At 30.2% G+C, this 11826-nt stretch overlaps 1 long non-coding RNA gene across 4 annotated transcripts in view; it reads right to left on the bottom strand.

Annotated features, from left to right (window-relative positions):
• Nucleotides 1-318: 318 nt before the first annotated feature.
• The window catches only part of LOC111086520, a 33710-nt gene continuing 22202 nt past the window's right edge, over nucleotides 319-11826 (bottom strand). For 2 of the 4 annotated variants that reach the window (XR_002611254.1, XR_002611252.1), the window contains exons 6-7: nucleotides 4308-8698; nucleotides 1687-2733 (exon numbers count right to left, since the gene is read on the bottom strand). This is a non-coding gene — a long non-coding RNA (uncharacterized LOC111086520). Of the gene's footprint in view, nucleotides 903-1686; nucleotides 2734-4307; nucleotides 8699-11826 lie in introns of those variants that run through there. The other 2 variants (XR_002611253.1, XR_002611255.1) reach the window with 2 other exon arrangements.

The following is an 11826-nucleotide window of genomic DNA, read 5'->3' as shown; positions in this document are numbered from 1 at the left end:
TAATAAACATCTTGTGTCTTATTAAAGAAAACAGGTATTTTTCTTGATAAGTGACTCACTAATATCTTTTGTCTTGTTAAAAAAAACAGGAATATTTCTTGATAGGTGACCGATTAATAAACATCTTGTGTCTTATTTCTTGGTAGTTGATCCACAAAGAACAAAATAATATGAAGCAATCATACTTTGACTCTGAAAACAATGGGAAACTGTACTTTATCTTAAACTCAATTATTTAATAATCTTTTTCCCTGCTAAGGTTATTCTTCATCATTCTTATAGTGTATAGACGTGTCTTTCAGTATTCTTATAAGAAAGTAGATCATAGAAAAATGTTTTATTAACTGACAGTTTTTCTTAGTCATAAAAATATTTGATATAAAGAAAACTAAAATCACTGACAAAAAAACTTTGATCTGAAATTGACAGAGCGAAACTAAATGTCAATGCAATGATGCAATTGAGGAGTAAATCTGGGTAAATATTTACACTTCATTAAAGTTCTGCACACTCTTATTGCCTGCTTTGTCACTACCTGGCCCAGGCCTAAATCACCAAAGAGGTTAGTTTATACACTTATTTTTTATTTTTACCACTACATCAATATGTCAACGGAACACCAAATGTTAATGTGACAATGATTTTGTGACATGTGTAGTTGAATTATTAATGAACTCCATGACAATTTTTTTGGTGCAATTTTAAGTATCCGGGCCAACTAAAAAGCTTAGAACAAAAAGGACAAGCAAATTTCTTCCGCACAGGTTGGTGCATCAGCTGATGCCGTTTCAGACTGTTCTTGTTGAAAAACACACGGTTACAAAGTGTACACAATCTTTCCAGGTAAGGCTGCCTTACAATCTGGTACTTAGCATCAGCCATGAGTCCTTTTTTCATAAATCCTGTAAACAAATGTACAGCAATAATAAGAAAAAGTAGAAATTCTAGAAACTTGCTCTAAGAAAAATGACTTATTAAAGAAACAAAGTTATAAAGTGAGTAATACACATACAAAATGGTCAAAAAAGGTTTTGGACATCTCACAATTCTACTTCTTATACTTCAGAATATAAAGTTCTAATAAAACAATGCTTTTAGACACACTGCAATGCTTGGAATGGCAAACTGGCAGTGATTTATGTTTTTATACTTATCATACTTCTTTTTAGAGAAATAAAAATACCATGAATAAAAAAAAATCATAAAGCTTGATTGAAAGGAGAAAAGTTTTAAAAGAACATGAGATATGGTGATGAAAAAACAAAATTCAAGCAGCAGGACTACTTTGTGATTCATCAAAGTGTATTAGATTTGTATTTAAATAACTTCAAAACATTTTTGCTTCCAATCTCTGTACATTATTGTAAATACATTTAAACTGAGTGTTTGACTAAGGTAAAAAAGTCATTTAGCTTACTATGGAAACAAAGGGTTTTTCCAAGTAAAGTTTTATTGCTTTCTATTGAGGTTAAAATACTATCATTTTTATAATGTTACATAACTTCACTGTTTATTCAGGAATTTTCAGAAACTCTGAAAAAAAAATTAAAATAATTGTACAAAAAAAAAGGAAAAATCATATCATTAAAGTTCACAATTGCTTTTCATTACTTTAGTTTTTATCATAAATGGTAGTACCATACCCGAAAAAGTTAATGAAGAAAGAAAAACCAAATCTAATATGAAAAAAAGAAAACCAAATTTAACAAGAAAAAAAGAAAGAAAATGAAATGAAGTAAAAAAAAACAATCTTACATTCAGTCATCATTCCTGATTACAAACTTGATGTCTGAGAGAGAAAGCTGATGTGTACAACTAATTTATATCAGCCTTAATTCTTCATTCATAATTATTTTTACATTACATTGCCTAAAAAACAAAAGCAAAGATTACCAACAAATATATTGTAAGCACATTTTTTGGCTAACTGGCATTTTGTGCCATATATATATATATATGACTACATAAAAATATAGTTACAAAACAGAATATTAACACACAGCTGTATGAAAATTCTTCATATCTGCCAGTCTGTCTTCAACCAGGTCTCAAAAGAAAACTTCTTGAAATACTTAAATAATCAACTATTAACTGAGTTTTTGCTTGGTAAAGTTATCAGTTAAACAGTAAAAAAGGAAAATAAATGTGTCCAATATCACCGAGAATATACATGATAAACAGTGTGTTGCAAACAGATGTATGATGTAATACACACAGAAGAAACAGGGCTACATGAAAAATGAGTATAAGGAAATCACTAATGCAAAATCACAATTTGTGGCAGAGAAAATTAGAATACAGTAAGAAAGCAAAAGTTTTCTGATAGCTTTGAGAGATACAGAGGAAAAAGGAGACATTGAACATGTATCTAGTTGTCACACCTGATAATATCTTAACAAGTCTTGTTGTTTGTAAACTATACAATGTTATCTACCATACACCAACATCTGGTTTTTCTAACTTTCCTTTGAGTATCGAAATTTGAATAAATGTTGGTGCCACAACAAACAAGTCTTATTTAGGCTAACTTCACAGAGAATGACTTCTTCCACATTTCTGACTCCTGGTGAACAGTCTTCATGTGAGAAACTAAAGTGTCAGGTCTCTGATAACCCTTTCCACATATTGAGCAGATGTTTATTCCAGTCCTTCCATGTATGAACTTCTTATGTCTACTCAATCCTGATGTGAATGCAAATCTGGCATGACATATGCTGCATTTATACTTCTGTCCTAAAAAGGACAGAAAAAATATATTTAGGAACAATATTATCCACTTTTAAACTTTCCTATAAATTTTTACCACAGCTATTCTGGAGTAAGACAGTGCAAAGACATTACTAATGAAACTATACTTTAGATTTTTTGCTATTGTTCTACAAACTTATAGGGCTCAAAGTGATATTTGTAAAACTGAATATTTAAACATGAGGGGAGGGGGGGGTTAAAAAGGCCTAGTTTATGCTCAAGATACAAAATCTGTAACTTAGATGTGTTTTGTTTTTCATTTGTGGAAGATTATTGATAACTCTAACATAACAGTTGTTACTGCTATTTTTTTTGAACAACAATTAAGCTTTTACAAGTTATCACAATAATCATTAATTTTTCTCATAGGAGAATAACAAAATAATACTTAAATATTCACAGGCACATCTTCAAAAAGAAAATCAATACCAAAAGAAATTTAAAATAACATCATTTACTAATTTCTTTATTCCTTTTCTTTTCAGTTTGTGATAAATATTGAGAAATAAAGCAGTATCAAACATTATTAAGTCACCATATTGCATGTTATTCAGTTCAGTTCTACTATTTACATTCATTCATTCTATACATGATCATGTATAGTCTTACCATTGAACTGTATGCTTTGTTTTAAGTTATGTGAATTGTCATAACTGTCCAGTACTTTTTAATTTTTTTAGCTATTTTCTAAATCTAAGAATTATTCAAAATAACTTTCTTTACAATATTCTGCTTGTTATTATGAAAAAAAGTATGTATATATATATATAAATGTATACACACATAATCAAATCACAAACTTAAAGGCCAACAGATTTTGTCCTATCTTCTGGAGTTTGTGATAACATCTCTTCTAACACTCAGTATAACCTCAAACATCCCAACCAAAACGTGCATATGCAAGTTAATGAGAGCAAATGCAACAGTTTATTTAAAAACATAACTGTATTTAAGGATTATTTGGAATTATATCTTAACAAAACACAAAACAAAAATTAAGGAAAAGCCCTTTCTATATTTTACAACTTTTAGGCCAGGCAATAATATTTTTGCCTTTAAAAAACCATACAATCTTTGAACTGATGTCGTAATTCCTTTTGAAAACTTACAATTTCTGAATCAGTTAGAATGGTATTATAACTGCTTTTAATATCATACAATTTCAAGATAATTTTATTACAAACAATTTCTTGTTATATATCATTTCAATTTATTTTTTACAAAAACTAAGTTTTATCACTAAAATATTTTTAAGTATATACAAAGTTAATTTTGTTGCATTACATATTGACACACAATTCCATAATTATATTTTTCATTTGCATTCAAATATTTATAAGGATACTTATTTCTTGTTTTGTGTTCCATGCAAGCATAATGAACTTTTTCATGCTTTTCACAGATTTTTATTACCATTTCTTGTACTTTTGTTTAATAATGAGCATGAAAAACTACAAATACTGCATGTCAAAAATTAAAACAAAACACAAAGTGTTGAAGGTGAACTTTATTTCATTAAAAATGATTTGTACTACATAATAGTGAAAGTTCAATATTACCAGATTTAAAGCATGTTCATAAGGGTCAAAGTTCCTGCATTTTAACAGGTAATGAATTTTTTATGATACATTTTAATATGAGCTTTCATGTCTCCTGGCCAACTGAATTGTTTAGAGCAGAAAGAACACTTAAATTTTTTTCGATAGGGTTGGTGCATCAGCTGGTGTCGTCTGAAGCTGTATTTGTTTGCAAACAGCTGTTGACAAATTGCACAAAATCGATCTGAATCTGATAACACAGATGACTGATCTGCAAATTTGAGCACAGTCCAATTTTCTTGTCCTGAAAATTAAGATAATTATAAAACGATGTGTGAGTTTTCATTATACACTTTAAGATGCTAAAAATGACTAATTTCAATGCTCCTTCATACTGGTGTAATTTATTTCATCTCAAAATATGAACGAGTGCATATGTTGATCAACATATGGGTATCTTTTTTTAGAAATCTTTGTTCAAGATGATGTAAACATGCACTTTAAAATGAATCTTCTAAAGATTTCTTAGTAACACATAAAGTTCATCTAATAATGAATGATTAAGATTTGTATACTTGAAAATTTTTCCATGTACATTAAAATGTAACTGACATCCACTTTTTACATTTTCTTTATTTAAAACTTCTCACCAAATTACCAATCTTTTAAAAATGTCACAAAACATAAAAATTAAAGATTCAATTATGTATAAAAACATTAACTTTCCTATACTGAGTAAATGTCATCCATAAACTCACAAGTGGTTTTATATTGAATTTGTTGGCTATTTAACAAAACCAGAAATTATCAATCAAGTTGAATAAAAAAAATTACAATATAATGATGGTCACTAAAATGAAACTGATAAAGTTTTGTTAAGTGTTCTCTGTTAACAACCAATTTAATTCTATACTTTCAATAAACCATATTTGGAAACAGTGTTGGCCCTAGCAAATGACAACAATAATACAACATCGTACACATCTTTCTTACAGCATTAACTATGCAGCTCTCAGAGTACTGAAAAATTATATAATAAAAAAGGTGAAAACAACAATAAAATAATAAACACTTTCTATTATGACAACAAAGAAATAATCATGTCAACAATATAAAGAAATGTATTATGATACTGGGATTGAGTAAAAAGTAATAACACAGAGATAAATGTGAACAATGGTGCTAGTTCTTAAAATGTTCTTCTACATTATGAAATATAAATCTTTTTGAATTAATCTTATTATACTATTTTTTTGTGTGTGAAAAGTTGTCCCACTGTTCTAATGCGAATGCATTCTAACGACAATGTTTTTAACATAGCAGTGATAAGTCCTTTAAAAATGTGAAACTAATAGTGGAAACCTCTTCATGTTACTGGTAATTGAATGATTTCTGCTAACACATGAAGATGACTAAACACATGATAATGATGAGAATTCGATTAACATGTAAATATGACTAGTCTTGTGGTAATGTTATGTTAATGAAAACGTTTTTATAGACCTGATGATGAAGGGTATTTTACTAACATGAAATATAAGTTATTGTGTCACATTCTTGTTTTCCTGATCAAAACGTTTATTTAATATTGATAATAAAATCAGTTTATCAATTAGTTATGATTCATCATGTGGTACTGTAATGTTGTCCTCCTCGTGAAAACTTTTCCACAATACTGACAGGAGAAGTGTCGGTGACTCTTGTGCTGGTGATGTCTATGTGACCACAAAGATGGTTTGGATGAATACCGTTTTCCACAAACATCACAATAGATATTGTTTGATTTTGCTGTTTCTTCATAGCCTCTTCCATATTCAAAGAACCCTACCAATCAATAGAGACAAAATCAGAATACTTGCTTAGTCTGCTAAATGATGTTTTTGTAACACTTAAATCTTAAAGTTTTGACTTGCAAACTACAACTTATTTATAAAAAGTAACAAAACAATAATTCATTCATATTAATAGCACTTAAAAAGAAAGAATATTCTTGTAGACTTTAGACAATAAAAATTCATGTTCTTTAAAGCATCAACAAAACAATATTACTTATTTTACATTTAAAGGATTCTGATGCATGTAGTAAATGCTCATAACTGGATTCACTAAAACACATGTATAATGATAAAAATAAACATATGCCTCAAAACAGACATACTGCTAACATGCAATGCACATTATTGGTTTATTGACATGAGTGAAAAAATACATTTCAATACAGTTCAAGTCCAACATTTAGTAATTCTACAAAACAAGTTGTTTTTTGTATAAAAATAGCTAAGGTTAAAACATCAATTTAAAAATTAATATAGATAATAATTAATCTTGGACAGAAGTGTTTGGCAGTGTTACAGTCTGGTGGTGTTTTTTAAATTTTGAACTACTTGATGTCAAAATATTATTGACACAAACTTCGGTAAACATTTTTTAGTTACATGAGTTGAATCTATGCAAATGAAGAAAAAAAAACACTTTTAAAAAATTGAAAACTAATTTTCTTATAATATGCATGCAAATGAGTAAAGATTTATATCTGGATATGTTAATAACTGTGTAAAGTAAAAACTTTAACATCTAATATGATTATCAGTATTAATATACAAGGTAAAACTTCTGTAGCCTGCCCGAAGCTGGAAGTATATCTAATTCAAATGATTGGTACATTTTGTGAATTTGACTTTCAATAACTGTAACCATGAAAATAAATACATGGTATAAAAAATAACTTTCTGTCTATTTGTCAAATTGTATCAATATTTAATTATTTTTTTTAAAACAAAACTACTACAATTATAACTCTAAAATTTGTATTTAAAAATCATATACATATTGGCATGATTGATTTCAATCTTTGCAAACTCTTCAAGTTTTATTTATATTTTTTTGAATGGAAAAATTAGCTAGTTTTCAGTTTAAAGACAAGGCAACTAAAGTGAGGTACAACTGGTTTACATAAATGAAGGTAGAGAAGTTTAGAAAACAGCCCATTCCTAGTACTGATGAGTATTTAATGTCTGGTTTTTGAGATGTTTCACTGAACTTTATCTATAACGTTCTAACGTGAGTAATAATGTTAATACCACAAACATATTTGATACTTTTAGTTGTAAAATGAACACTTCAAGTAGTAAGCACACAACAAAATAATAAACCATGGGACTTACGGATTCAAACATCTAAACAATTGCTTGGGTTTATACTCTGTTTACCTTACTATGAGTTAGAACTTTACTAGTATAAAACCAATACATGATAAGTTGTTAGTCTTTCATAATTGTTTTTTAGTTAAAACTCACACACACACACATATATATATATATATATATCATTTCATGAAAACAGTAAAATTAAATAGTTATTTCTGTAAGTGCGTGTTGTTTTATCTAACAAGGTTGAATAGGAATAAACAGAAAACAATACATCTCTCTCTACAAACAATCCAATAAGAGTATTGTATCAGTTTGAATTTAGTATAGATGATGCCTTTAAGAACATATAAGCCTTTACAAACAATTAAAGATTGTTTCCAATATACATGGATCCCACCACCCATATTATGCCCCACAACGATTCTCTGCATCATCTCCCACTGGAGACTACATTTTCAAAATGTAAATTATCTTTATCCCCTCAAAAGTCTGCTCATAAGATTCAATTAATACATACAAACAGCATAAACCTTACAAAGAATTCAGGAGAAATGATATTTTTTTTTATATTATCCTGTTGTACATGCTGGAACACTGATGATGTTAGCTGGATTATAAATGCTGCATTAGATGGTTAACTGAACATTGTTAACTGAACAGAATAAACTATGTCCTTTGATAAAATAAATTATGAGAGTTTTCAAACTTCAGACACTTACAAAGATATCTAAATATAATAATTTCCCTATTTAGTTTAAATATAAAAATAGCTTTAAAAATAAAAACAGAAACATAAAAGCACAGTATTCATTACACATTTGTCTAGAATACATATTTCCAATTAAGGTATAAAAACAGCTTCAAAACAAAAGCAAAAACATAAAAGCCCAGTGTTCATTGCATATTTCTCTAGAGTAAATATTTCCAATTAATAAACAATCTGGTTCTAAGTATAATATAGAAACACACACACACACATATATATATATAGATATTTGTTTTTGAGTCTTATTTGTAACAATATCATTATTGCATACAAGAACATAAATCTCTTTTTGTATCCTTACACACAAAGTAAATAAAATATTTACATAAACACTCCATAATAGCACATCATCTAATATAACTATAAAACAAGGTATTAAACTGAATACACCCCAGTGATGGGGACCTGAAAAGAGCACAATACACTATTAATGTTAAATGATGTCTTCTTAAGTTCTTCTGTTTCCCATTACTTGTTGCAAGCTGGCTCTTCATGATCTAGAAAGAAAATGCACATAATATAATACTTTGCTTGTATGATACAAGTGTACCACTGTTTAATTTGTTAAATGTAGAAATTGTTTGGACCTTAACAAACTATCAAAGTAATTTTTGATGACCCCTAAGAAAACCTTACATTCAAATTGCAACTTATTATTTTATTATATCTGTCCTCCTTAAAAACAAAAAAACATCATCATCCCACGAAGTCCAAATAGTTGTATTTTTAACAACAGACATGTGAGTTAAGTTCTCAGTTCTTGCAGCAGCAATGCTTTATATTCTTTGCAAACTGAGTTTCAACTGCTAATAAATCAGTGTCAGTACTGAAAACATTTCATAACCTCTTCCAGACCTTGGTCCACATCAATACTGGAAACATTCTATAACCTCTCACTCTTTAGTTCATATCAATACTGGCAACATCATTATTTCCTTCAACACATTTTGGTCCACAACAGTAATAAAAACATTCCATAAATCCTTAAACAACTCAGTCCATATCAATGCTCCAAACTTTCCATAACACCTCTCATTTAAATCTTGATCCATATCAACAGTGGAAATATTAGATCACTTCTCTCCACATCCTGATCTATATCAAAAGTGGAGAGATTCTGCAACACCTTAGTCCATATTAATTTTTCATAACTTATCTCTCACAACAATACATGAGCATGAAGGTAATTTTCCTATCATTATTTGGCTTCTCTGCACTACATGTGATGGCGTTTTTTTCTACGGTGTCAAGCATCATAAAATCAAAAGCTTTCCAAAAAAACTTAACTTACTGACAATTCACATGTGTCCCCTTAACAACAAAGTTTCCAAAATGTCTTATTAGCTGAATAAATCAACACTGTGGCAAATGTGGGAATCGGGGAAAAATTGTGATGCAAGAGGGTAGTACTATTTACACATAAATGTTGATTCACCTTTTATATTACAGATACCCAGGCTTCAAGGCCTAATCACCATACAATCACACACCACCCCACTGGACACAGCTTCATCATGAGAAAGAATGTTGCCCATCTCTACAAACAACTCAAGGGGATGAAACTGCAAAAAAAGGCATAACGTGAAGAGATCAGGATTTGCTGTTTTCAACCAATTTACACTTAGCTCAGGGTCTAGGAAAAAATCACATGCCAAACCACAGCACACTAGGCATAGCTATTTCAGATTTTAAAAAACAGGACACATCACCTAAACTGAACTTCTATACTATTCATCTAGTTGCCACCATATCAAACCAAAAGAACTTCTCCAGATAGCAAAAACATCTACGGTATACAATAAGAAAGGTTACCAAAAAGATTGAAAAACACACTAATTGACACAGTCTTAACTGTAAGAATTAAGCTAACATCACAGATTACAAATGCCCTAAAGAAAACAGTGCATTTGTATAGATGAGAGGATGTATGAAACATTTTAAGTTTTGATTTTGGCTTTAGAAAGATAAACTACATGCAAGATAAAACATGAGTGATCCAAGGGGTGGGTCTGTACTTAAAGTATTATGTCTACATACCATAGTGAAGCACATTTTATTGTGTTGCAATTCTAATTCATTAACAAACTTCACAGTTAAAACTTCTCACAAACATTAGAAATGATGTATTCTTCAACACAATACCACATTAAGAAATTGAAAAAATATTTTACAGGCATAGTAAAAACATTACTAATAATGGAAACAAGACTAAAAAAATTACATCTTGAATGTGCAACTAGTAAAGGTTTATATATAAGAGTACAGTAATTGTTAATTTTATTTTTATAACAGTTGTAATGTATTAGATCATACATAAATTAATGTCGCTCTTTTTAGATGAAAAAACCTGAACAACTTATATATCAAAACAAAACATTTATTAAATGAAAGTATCCATTCTTATCGATGATGCTTTTCCATCTTACAATCAGATTGTTAATGCCCCGATTAAAGAAATCACTTGGCTTTGAAGAAAAAACATGTTGATTTTCTCTTTAACATTTTCCACATTTGCATATGTTTTCCCATTACAATGGTGTTGCAGCGAACAAAATAGATGGTAATCTGATGGTGCCATATCTGGAGAATATGGTAGGGGGAGAACTTCCCAACACAACTCCATAATTTTGTGTTACATCAAACATGCTATATGTGGACATGCATTGTAATGGAGAAGAAGAACACCTTTACGATTGACGAGTGAAGGGCATTTCTGATGAAGGGCTTGATTTGAACATTCCAGTTGCTGACTATACCTCTCTGTATTGACGGTTCGCTGTGGATTGAGGAGTTCAAAAATAATTACTCCTTTGATGTCCCACCAAATGCAAAGCATCACTTTCTGAGGATTGAGGAGTTCAAAATGAATTACTTCTTTGATGTTCCACCAAATGCAAAGCATCACTTTCTGAGAATGGAGTCCAGGTTTTGGGTTCGGAAGTGGTTTTTGTCTAGGACTGAGCCATTGTTTTTGGCATTTAATACTTGCATAGAGAATCCATTTTTCATCACTGGTGACAATTCTGTCCATTTCATGAGTGTGTTGCCTTGGGTTAGACTCAACAAGCATCTTCAAAGCATCAATATCAATTCCAACATGTCGGCCCCTGCCATTGCAGTTTTTAAGACTAAAGTCACCTGAACAAAATTTGCTGAACCATCACTGACACTCACAAAGGTTCAAAATATTTCCATAGACTTCTTTGATATTCTTTGTGGCTACAGAGGCGTTGTTTCCCTTCTTCTATTCAAACAGCATTACATGTCGAATGTGTGTCTTGTCCTGTGCCATCACTATAAGAGATTAGAGTATACTAAACTTTACACATTATATAGGCTACACTACTGTGATGTTTAGGTGTTTCATTTAACTATTGTTACGACAATGGGGTCACGTGACGAGTATTCTAGAAGATTCGCTAGCGTATTACGACAGCAGGGGTCATGTGACGACAGCGGAAGTCAAGTGACGCTGGTAGCACGTGTTGAGAGTCTTAGGTGTTTCTAGAACAGGCAGTATTATCGTATATAAGTGCGCTGGACAGTGAGAGAGAGGGGGAGTCAAAGCAGTAGTGGAGACAGAGACGAAGCAGGCAGAGAAAAAGAAAGATAGTGATTACGGTCG

This window comes from Limulus polyphemus, unplaced genomic scaffold, assembly GCF_000517525.1.
Source record: "Limulus polyphemus unplaced genomic scaffold, Limulus_polyphemus-2.1.2 Scaffold1164, whole genome shotgun sequence".
Lineage (NCBI taxonomy): Eukaryota > Metazoa > Arthropoda > Merostomata > Xiphosura > Limulidae > Limulus > Limulus polyphemus.
Note: the sequence above shows the minus strand (reverse complement) of the source record. Positions and strands in the feature narration are given on the sequence as shown.